Raw genomic sequence first — 11,371 nt, 5'->3', positions numbered from 1 at the left:
TTTTTAAAATTTTGATACAGGTTCTTTCTAAGTTGCCCAGTCTGGTCTCAAACTTGCCAACCTCCTGTCTCTGCCTCCTGAGTAGCTGGGATTATAGCCACGGGGCCACTTTCTTTCAATTACATGTACAATTTACCTAAAATATAAATATAGATAAAGATGACTTAGACATAGATGCTGATAAAGACACAGCTAAACAATACTATGAATATTCTTTTATATTTCCCATGTCATTAACTCATAAATATAGTTTTCAATGTTTCGGATCTAATGAATCTACTATACAGGTTGATTACGTCTTGTCCAAATTGTTTGGGACCAAAGTGTTTCAGATTTCAGCTTTTTGGATTTTGGAATATTCATATATACATAATGAGATATCTTGGTGTTCTCACTTGAATTTAACACAAAATTAATTTATGCGTTATATATGCCTAGCATACATATATTGAAAGTAATTTTATATGATATTTTTAATAATTTTGTGCATGAGAAAAAGTTTCATGTTGTGGAATTTTTCACATAAAAAACGCTGCACACAAAAATTTTCAGATTTTGGGGTGTTTGGGATTAATACTTTTGCATTAGAGATGGTCAACCTACAATTTGCTTCATTTGTGTGAATGTATTCTCTGGACACTTAATGAGAACTGACTTTGGACACTTAATGAGAGACTCCTAATTATGGACTAGAGTAGAATTTTTAAAGATCTACTGAGGGAATTGGAAAATAATCACTTATTATGTTCTTAACAAAGATAAATCACTTTGGGAGGCAGTAGTTTGATAGCCAATAACTTTGAAAAATGAGGGAAAATTTGTTACTAGAAACATACATTTTATTCAAAAGACTTCTCCATGTTTTAAAACAGGACTTGTTCTGTGTTTTAAGACATCAGATTTTCATATACTTTGAATAGGAATTCGGGGTGGATATGGATCTGTGTCTAGTGCAACCCAATCATACACAGTCAGCCCTTGCTATTCACAGTGCACAGAGGCCAGAACTCCGAGAATGCCCGCATCCGCAGGCGCTTCTGGCCTGTGCGATGTGGTGTGGGACAGTGGGTGCTTGCGTGTGCACGTGCACCTCCTGGAGTGCCCGGCCCCCAATGCCACACACAGTGGGGACGACGGGTGCATGTCCTGACACTGCTCTGCTGAGGGGACAGGGCAAGGCACCGCGCCTGTGTGTGAGGACAGATGCAGCTCTTCCTCAAATGTGTCCCCCACAGTCGATCCACAGACGGAGCCTCTGGACACAAAGGGCCAACAGGCTTGTGCTCTGAGGTGGAGTTTACCAAATTGCTGTGAAGCTAGAACAATTACGAGATGTTGCAGAAAGTCCCACAGGGAGTGCCAAACCAGAGAAGAAAGGAGGGATGTTCCTGCTGGTGTGTCGTCCTGAACCACATGCGCCCTGCCTGGGTCAGGACACCATCTTTTTATGAAAAGGTTTGAAGTTCTATTGTTTACACACAGAGGGAAAAAATGAATAGATTCTGTTTCAAAAAGGGGATATGCAGAGAGATTTTGGCTTTCACAGTTGGAGAGGGCTGCTTTGGGGTCAGTGGGAGAGGCCCAGGATGCTGCCAAGATCTCACAGGGCAGGACGGTCCCACCCCATGCACACTCACCACTTGAGTGTCAGCCATGTTGGGGTTGGAAGATGTGCACCTTTTCCCAGTTTCCCTGGAGTGACCAGCAACAGCCCACAGGGTGCCCTGTCCTCACCCTCAGAGGTGGGGGACCTGGGCAGGGAGTGTCACCTCTCACAGGCTCCCTGGAAGCCCTGCCAACATGGAGGCCCTGAGTAGTCACAGGACACTCAGTGGCAGGGAGTGGACACCTGGCTCACGGTCAGGTGGCTGGAAAATGCTGGACACTTCAGCAGACCCTCCAGTGCATGCCGCATGGCTTGTTTAGATCACTAATGAGTGGGGACATTTTCTGCTGATGATTCCAGGGAGAAAGACAAATTAGCGTTGCCCAGCTGCCTCCTGGAAGAGTCTGGCTAACCAGACACTCCCACCCGAAGAAGATGAGTCACGGTCTCCAGGGAAAACAGAGTTTCTCCTGAAAATAACAGTCTTCGTGGGAACAGAAGTATTTCATCTTTTTTGGAGTTGAGAATGTCCAAAAACGAAGAAGGAAAACTCACCACGCACATCTTCGGTTTTGCTGTCTGGACTGAGGCTGGTCTTCCACACGCTGAGGAGGCAGCTGAGGTGAGGCCCCCTGTCCAGAGGTGGGAGCTCACTTCCTCCGCAAGGCAGGTGTGTGTGTGTGTGTGTGTGTGTGTGTGTGTGTAAGTGTGTGTGTGAATGTGTGTGTGAATGTGTGTGTACGTGTGTGTGCGTGCGCCTATGTATGTCTATGTGTGCATGGGCACATGTGTGATGTGCACGGGTTTGTACTTGTGTTTAATATGTGAGTATGTATGAATGTGAAATGGCGTGTGCCTTTATGTAAATGTGAGGCATATTTGTGTACACGTGTGTCTGCATGCATGTGCATGTGTACAAATGCAAAGATGTGCTGTACACTTTTTTATATGTGTGTGCCTAGGGGTGACTGCATGTGAGGTGTGTGTGAGAGTGTGCACCCCGGGTGTGCTGTGTGCACACCTGTGAGTGTGTCTCGTGCTGAGGGTCTTCTCTGGAGGCAGCGGAGCATGGCGAGCTGAGCTGCAGTGCTTTCTGAAAGCCCTGGGAGGCCATGCCCTCTGAGGGGTGGGGGCAGTTGGTGTTCTGGAAAGCTCTCTGTGAGTGCTGACTTCCTTTTGTATCCACTCCCCGGCTCCAGGAAATGGAATGGAGCAGGGTGGGTCATTGAGAAAGGGCCACATGGAGCTCTGTGGCATTAGGCGTTTCAGAGCAGTGCCCGGCTCCCTTGATACTCCTTTACAGGTGCCCTTCTGTCTTAACAGCACTTGGTAACATTTGCACTGCTCGACCTAGCTGGGAAGCCGCGAGAAAGCAGGCCCTATAGCGCTTTTCATGTCTTTCGTCTTCCCCTGGCACCTAGTTCAAAGCCATCATAAAATGGACACTTGAAATTATCAGTGTTTATTGTCCACAATCTGCCAGTCAGTCAGTGCTAAGAAATGAAGCCCCAGCAATGAAAAGACTGGGATGAGGCCCTAGTGAAATAGACAATACGATAATTAATGCTATGACATGAACCTAAGGCAGATCACTTTAGAGTTAAAATGTGAGCTATTGATTGAGGACTTTGTGTAAGAGAAAAATAAATAAAAAGTGGAATTTAAGTGAGATCATGAGGCAGTTTGTGGTGACCAGAAAAGAATTTGTTTATTTTAGAAAGGGTTTCCTATTTTTGGTACCTGTGCAACCAAGAAATCAATCAATTGATCAATCAATCAATGACAACGGCTCTATTATCTATCTGTGTATGTGTCCATCCATCCGTCATGCATAAACTTTTCAGTCTACAATGGCTATGCAGGCTTTTTGCAAAGGGCCAGCGCACCCATTTTAGAATTGTACCTGAGTCTGTAGACAGGAGGGAACTATCTCAGATATTCCTGCAGAGTGAGGAGGAATTCTGGGATCGCTTCTCTATTTTGTGGAAGACACCTGAGGCAGATTCAGTGGAGACGTTGGCAGAAGAAGTTGCCACAGGGAAGCCCACTCCGTGTGCAGGAATGTGGCCGAGCAGCAGAGCAGAGGTCTGCAGAGGAGGCCTGGAGGGACGAGACGTGGTGGTAGAGATTCCATATATAAAGTGATTTGTTGTATTTAGTGAAGAGCAGCGTCACTGGCTGAGAGATCTGCACAAGGGAGTGAAGTAGGAGAAGTTTGGACAGAAGGGAAGGAGGAGCATGGGGAGGAAGTCAGGGGAGACCCTGTGTCTGCCGAGGTAGGGGAGGCGGGCACCGTGGGGGGGGATGCAGGGCAGGGGTAGGGGGTGGCAGCTCAGGCTGACAGGAGGCAGGTCGGTGGGAGAGGAAGTGGAGAGAGGGGCGGCCAGGGTCCTGCTGCTTCCAGAGGAGGTCCTTGGACACAGGCCCGTTCAGTTGCCGTCATTTTGTAAATGAGGAAAATGAAGCCAGCGTGAGGAGCATCTAGGTTACAGCCACACTGTAAATCTGTTCCTGGGTGGAGTTGCTTTTAATAGTCAGGACTCAGTCCGCCTCACTAGACTCACATTTTTACCTCTCTGTCTTTAACTGGGAAAAACAAGTAGCTTCTCCGTGTAAGGCAATTATTGGCTCGTTGACTGTCTGCAGAACACACTTTGCTGGCAGAGAAAACAGTGTGTGTGCTCCGCGTTCTGAAGCTGCTGCTTTGAAGATATTATCTGCATGATGCCTTTGCAAAAATGGCTTGCATTTTCTTCTTCATGGATATTTCTGCTAGCGTTTATTTTATAGGCATTTGAATGGAAATATCATAATGTAATGAGACTCTGAGCATTAAAATAGGACCCTTTCTGTCTGGTTTGTATGAAGCTTCCAAAATGGAAAGGCTGTGTGGGAGCTACTGGGCTCCCTGGGCCTGAGTGAAGATGACCACCATCTGCTCAAGGCCCGCCAAGAGGCTGTGACCAGGAAGCTGCCAGGACTGGCCCACTGTCCCCCAGAGCCCGTGGGTGGGCTCCCACGGGCACGTGGATCCTGGACATTCTCAGTGCACTGTTTCTTCCCCAGAGCTCCCTGCAGGGAAGGAGCGGGTGGTCTTGTCTTCTTGAGTGGCACATTTAATTCCTCCTTGGAAAGATCACACGTGGGCAGCAGTGCCTGGCCAGTTGTTAGGAGGGCAACACTGTAAGCCAGCTCCACTCCCCGAAAGGGGCACATGTGATGCCACAGATGAGTCCGGCTCGTGGGCACTTCCTGGAAGGGTGTGAGAGGGGAATTCAGAAGCCTGGAGGAAGAGTGCAGCTGGAAAGAGGCCCTGTCCATGAAGATGGAGGTGACCTCAGTGTCCATCAAGTCCTGCATCACGTTACCTCCACAGAGTGCAGCACCTGCAGAAAGCAGAATGCCTCTTTATTCTTTGGAGATGCAGAATTATCTTGCTTTAACCCCCTCTGTCTTTTACCATGACCTTGAGGGGCAGGAAGAAAACTAGCGAAGAGGTGGCAGGGGAGGAGAAAGGAAGGGCCTCTCCACAAAGAGCTGTGAGCCCACCATCAAGCTGCGTTTAGGACAGAGGTCAGCAAAGAACCTTAACCAACCGGGATTTCAGGGCTGGAGACAGCACACGGGAGGGAACTTCCTGAAAATGGGGAGGGACCTGGGGGGCTGGGGAGATGATGGGTTTTCTTCAGGGGTGAGAAATTAGGAAACAGGGGAATGTCTAGTGAGGAAGGTGAGAAGAAAATAAACTTACTTCACATTTTTGCATATTAAATGGAGCTTTCTAAGCAGGTTGTGACTTGGTGGGCCTTTCTCATAGCCAAGGAGGCAGACCAGCAGTGGTGTCTCTGTGGTTTAGGTGTTTCATTAGTAAATATTCCTTCATGTGTCAGACCACTACTGTTCTACTTAGTTACTGCAAAATAAATGCTACTTGCAGCTCTTCTTTCATGTCTCCAAACAATCATTTCCCCAGAAGTCTGTGGTTTAAGAGCCCCTAAAATTAGGGAAATCTTGAGATGACTGTTCACGTGGGAACCTGGCCTTGGTGCTTCAAGGTGACAGTGGCTACAATCAGGAGGAAGCAGATAAGCACTGGGCTTCCAGCCTGTTCACAGAGCTCCTCAGGAGAGTGACACTCCCATCCCAATAGTGAAAGTGACCATTAGGTTTCTTGAGTCCATCAAGACCCACTGGAGAGTTGAAATCTGAAGTCTGACAATCTTTGCAAGGAAAGAAAAAGAGTTTCACCTCCAGCAAAGCTTTCCTTTGGCATAGGAAGTGGCTGTCATGGAAGTGCATGAGGAGAAAGCAGATCAAGCTCTAAGTTCCTAAATGCTAGCTGTGGCTCTTCAGATGACCCAGGAGCCCTGGACACGGCATCTGCATTCACTCTTGAGTGTCCTTTCTCAGACCTCCACGAGGTGCTCAGGATAAAGCTGGGAGTCCCCGTGGGTGGTGCAGGACGCTGGGCTGCCAGCCACTGCTGGATGGCTGAGAAGCTTGCCCCTTCCTGGGATCCTTTCTACATGAGCGAAAGCCTTAGGTGGGGCAGCCAGTCCCCTGACCTACAGGCCCCATGTGGACTCCACTGCTTCAGGTAGAGCAGAACAGGGCAGTGCTACTGTGGCTGGGAGAGGGGAAGAAACCACCTCCCAGGGCCTGACACAGAGCCACTGCCCAAAGAGTGAGGGTAGAGTCCAAATAGCTCTGTCCCAGGTGGAGGGAGGAAGAAAATCTCTTGGGCTCAGGATCATGGGCCAACATAAGCAGCGCATGCTGGGGGCAGAGGAGGAAAGTCCATACTTCCCCGAGCCTCCACAGATGAAAGGCATTTTTGCCTCCACTGGGGCAAAGGACAGAAGAACAGAGGAGACCCAGCTCATAGTCCTGACACAGGGTCACAATGGACTCCTGGAGGCTGACAATGGAGCAGGAATACTGAGACCCCCCCATTTCACCTGAGGCTCAAATACAGCACGAGGCTGCAGTGATCCTTGGGAAGAGAGCTGGAAACTGTGGGGCATTGCAGGTGTTGAGTAAAGCAGCAAAATGCAGGTCCTTCTCAATTAACTAGATTCAAGCCAACCCCACTCCAACAGCCTAAGAGAAGGAGAGAAGGAATGCACCCTGCATTCCACACAAATATGAGAAATACCTTAAAAACACAGATGAGAAAAATCAGGGGCCAAGGCATAAAGCAACAAACAGAACAAGTTTGAGAGAAGACTCAAATATTAGAGCTATCAGGAAATTTAAAATAAGTATGCTTATGGTGTTCAAGAGGTAATGAAAATAAATACATAGTTCAATCCATACAAATAGACAGGGAGTTTTAATAGCAAGTTGAAAACTATAGAAAGGAATAAAAAGGAAATAAAGGAAAATGGACCCATAATATCAGAGAAGAAGAACTCATTCCATGCAATAACCAGTAGAATGGGTACAAAAATTTGATTAACTTGAAGTTAAGTAAACAGATAATACAAAAAATTACAAAGAAAATTACAAAGAAAAACTTATATGAAAAAAATATAACATTCAAGGGTGGTGGGGCAACTCCAAAAGGTCTAACACAATTAAAATCAGAGTCCAAAAGGAGGAAAAAGAAAAGAGAACAGAGGGAAAAGGGTGAAAATTTTGCAAATCAAATGAAAGAAATCAAACCACAAATCCAAGAGGCTCAGAAACCACCCGCTCAAAACAAAATAAAATCCTGCCTGGAGAGACACAGCACAGAAAGATGGCAGGAAGCCAACGGCAGGGCACGGAGCACAGAGGTCCTCTTGCCCAGGAGCACAGAAGGCTGGCAGCAGACTCTAATCAGGGACGGTGCGTGTCCACTGGGAATGGAACACACCTGAAACCTACCACAGTGGGAAAAGCTGCCCACTCAGCAATCCTTCAGCAAACCAGGTGAGACGCAGACTTTTGATGAAAACCAAACCTGTGATAAGCCACGTCAGTGACTTGCACCCCATGGAACCTGAAGACATTTCTCCAGGCAAAAGAACATGGCAGCACACGGAAATTTGGATCTAAATTGAAAAGAAGATCTCTAGAAATAGTAAAATGAGGATAAACAATATCTGCTTTTATTACCTTTTATAAAGAAAATCATTTGAGAAAAATTAAGAACACTGTATTGTAAAGTTTGTGATCATATAGAAACAAAGAGTGTGGAAGATCAGTACAAAGCTTGGAGGAGAACATAGAAAAAAGCCAAGGTTCTGTGCTCCTGTGAAGTGACTCAGAAGCCTGGGGTCAGACTGTGGCAGAGGTATCATCTGTACACTCTGTCATTTACACCTATGTCAGCCACTAGCAAGAAATTGTAATCATAAAGCATGCAATTAACCTAAAAGAATAAGGTAAGGAGGAAAAAGTGTCAAAGGATAGGTAGGGAAATAGAAAAACGAAACCTTGGATCCCATCCATATTAATAGTTATTCAATTTAATTGATCCACCAATTTTTCTCCTGTGTTATTGTCCAGGAGAAATAGAAACTTGCAAGTACACAAATACCTGTAAGGCAGGTTCACAGTGTAGAAAGATCTCAACTCTGATGGTCCTTACATGACTGCATACTTGCCCACACTTGTCAAGCTGTAATACCAAGAAGGTTCATTTCACCAAGCATAGACTATACCTCATTAAACCTCACAGAAAAATCTCAAATGGAAAAGGTAAAAATGTTGTCCCAAAGGTATAAAAAAATGAAATGACAAAATATATACAAATGGTTTATTATTTATTATTTTATTTGATATAAGTTATTATTCATTCAAGATTTCTCTATACTTGTCTATATGTATTGTAAATAAGCTATCAAACAAATAATATAACAGAATTTTTGTGACTATTCTCTATAAGTTATACATTCATCATTAATCAATATTATTATTAAGACAAATTAAAGAATAAAATACATTTGTAATATATTGAACAATTTATATTTAATTTTTTTAAAAAATTCTGTGATCAAGTTTTCCTTTAATGTAAATAAAGCCTAAATATGTAACTTTGGTCTGATAGCTTCTTGCTCCCTTTTATTAAATCCCTATTATTAAATCAATGTGCTGTATAATTTATGGCATGTTAGAAGAGAGGAAACTAGATAGTATAGTAGTTCAGGAGTAAAATGTTGGATCTTTAAGTGCACTTTAAGTTAATCGACCGCTCGTGGAAACTCAGAACACCAGAAATGCTCGGCTGTGTGCGTGGGGGCTTCACCCCTCATGACTGGTTTGCAATGTGATGTGTCTTCTTTTGTGCCTCACAGTGCTTATGTGGAATTATTTTCTCCCCCATTACTGTAAGCCTTTAAGACCTATAAATTGGGTTTATTTGCCTTAGATTTATCAGATACCAGGATTACATTCTAAAAATACAGGGAAGGAGTCCATTTGGTGAGGCACCAGCAGCCCCAGATGTGGTTAAGATCACGTTGTCCTCACTGCTCGATTACTCGTTCATTTTAGAACCTGTTATCACTGATAACAGAAAGCCCACTGAAACAACTCTAAAATACTCAGAGAATGGAGTGGTTTTAGTGTTCTTGCCTTTAGAGCTTGGAATTGACCCTGTCTTTATCAGCTTTTGCAGACCAAATGTTAAACTCCTCAGGGCAGAGTATAATGTCAGATCCCTTCTCCTCAGGAAGTGTCTTCCTTGGTAATCAAATCCTGCATGCGTACATGTTGTATGTAGGAGCAAGTCCTGTATTTCGTCTTGGAAAGGTAATAAACCCTCTGACCTGGAGTACTGGCAGTATTGGCAGCAGGAAGCCGCACTGGTTATAGAGGACAGGGAATTTGGGGGTCATCTCACTCCAGAGACTGAAGCTGCCTCTGGAGTCCCCTTTTGGGGGATACATCCTGGAGGAGGCAGATCATAACACCCTCTCTTTAAGTCTAAGTTTCACAGTGATTTCTTCCAAAGCATTCAGAATGAGAAGGTGGAGATAAGTAATTTACCAAGGAGAAAGCTGGACAACATCCCCTCAGCGAGATGCCTGGGTCAGCATCAACAGTGACTGTTGCCTGGATGGTGTGTGCTCTTCTCCGATGGGATGGGAACTGTACTTGGTCTCGGTGGTCTTCCTCCTCCAAACCCCAAATCCCAGGATAATGATGAGAATAACTCAGCCAATCCCAACTAAGGCGTATTCTAGAAAGTTCTTAACCTGTACAGCAAAAACAAGGAAGGTCTGACAAACTGCCACAGTCAAGAGGCACTCAAGAGAACATGCTGGCTAAATGCTGCATATCCTAATGGACCTGCGATGGGAAGGACATGAGGAGAGCTCAGGACATCTGAATAATGTCTAGACTTTAGTTCATAACAAAATGCGTTCTTGCTTGGATCTTAATGCACCCCCATAGCTCATGTGTTAGGCATTGCAGGGATGTTCAGAGATTAAAAGATGAGATTATGAGAGAAGACTCCTCACCATCCATTTGACGGTGGTAACTGTAGGCCGGTAGGGCCTGGCTGGGGAAGTTGGTCACTGGGGTTTCTGTCTCTGGTTTCTCTCTTCCTCTCTGTCTGTCTGTCTGTCTGTCTGTCTGTCTCTCTCTCTCTCTCTCTCTCTCTCTCTCTCTCTCTCTCTCTCCTTCGTGACTGCCCTGAGTTGGGCAGCTTTCCTCCACTACCACCTTCTGCCACCATGTTCTGCCTCACTTCAGGCCCAGAGTTGGCTGAGCATGGTCTGCAAACTCTGAATCAGTGAACCCAGAATAAACGTTTCCTCCTCTCTGTTGTTGTACTTAGGTCACTTCGATGGAAAGCTGACCAACCAACGTGCCATGTTAATGTAAAATGTCAGTAACAGGGAAGACTGGGTGGGCCACATGGAAAGTCTCCGCGGGTCCCCACTGTTTCCTGGATGTCTGGCACTGCTGGAAGTGCATGGCTCCTTCATTCTTTCTCAGCTGATATTGCCCTTCTTGAGCATTCATCTATTTCACTGTTTCCTGCCTTCCCATAAGTTCAACCTCTTCTGAACACTCATATTGCCTTATGCTGACTGCTGGACTGGTCATTTCCAGGAAGTTACTGGCAGAAGCTGTGCCCTTCTCAGGCTCACCCATCCCCCTGTGCTCAAGACAATATCTAGCATGGGGTGTGGGTTCCATCAGTTATGTGCACCTATGCAGAATCAAGTCTGCAGTCAAGAGTAAGTACAGCCCCTTGTCACAGCAATTCAGTGACAGATCCAACAGTAGAGACCTTACTTGCTTAAATTCCAATTTATTAAATTTTTCATTAAACTTACATTACAAAATAATAAGCTTGCTGGATCACATACAGGAGCAAATAGTTTATAACTAACGCAGTTACTTGAGATGTTGTCAATTTATTTCCTCGTTGATATTGACCTTATTAGCTGTTTTCTCAAATAGAAATCAGTCCTTTTCCAGGGGGAAAATGGATGTCAAAGGAATATTGTCCTTGATGTACTGAACACCACTTTTTATAAGCAGATATTTTCACTTAAAGAATTTTGTAGATTGAGGAATTGTGTCATTTTATGAAATGTCTTTGCCCATTCTCCTATTTTTTAGTGTGGAATACCTCTTACCAAACTTAAAGTAATTTAGTAGTATACAAAATTGAACATTTGCTAATTGACATGCAGAAATTATTCAGAGCAGAAAACTGCAAGCCTGTTTTTCCTGAGTAACAAGAACCTCCAGACCCCTTTTTTTGGAGACAAGTTCATTTGTTTTGGACTGTAGGGCACTATTTGGTGTACTGAGGCATTA

At 44.9% G+C, this 11,371-nt stretch overlaps 1 long non-coding RNA gene across 5 annotated transcripts in view; it reads left to right on the top strand.

The window, feature by feature from the left end:
- Window positions 1-1,865: 1,865 nt before the first annotated feature.
- Window positions 1,866-11,371, top strand: part of LOC308649218 — a 40,199-nt gene continuing 30,693 nt past the window's right edge. For all 5 annotated transcript variants that reach the window (XR_014022033.1, XR_014022034.1, XR_014022035.1 and 2 more), the window contains exon 1: window positions 1,866-2,228. This is a non-coding gene — a long non-coding RNA (uncharacterized lncRNA). The remainder of the gene's footprint in view (window positions 2,229-11,371) is intronic.

Source organism: Spermophilus citellus (genome assembly GCF_964194105.1).
Source record: "Spermophilus citellus genome assembly, chromosome: 5".
In the NCBI taxonomy this organism is placed as follows: Eukaryota; Metazoa; Chordata; class Mammalia; order Rodentia; family Sciuridae; genus Spermophilus; species Spermophilus citellus.
This window is presented reverse-complemented; position numbering and strand designations above follow the sequence as displayed.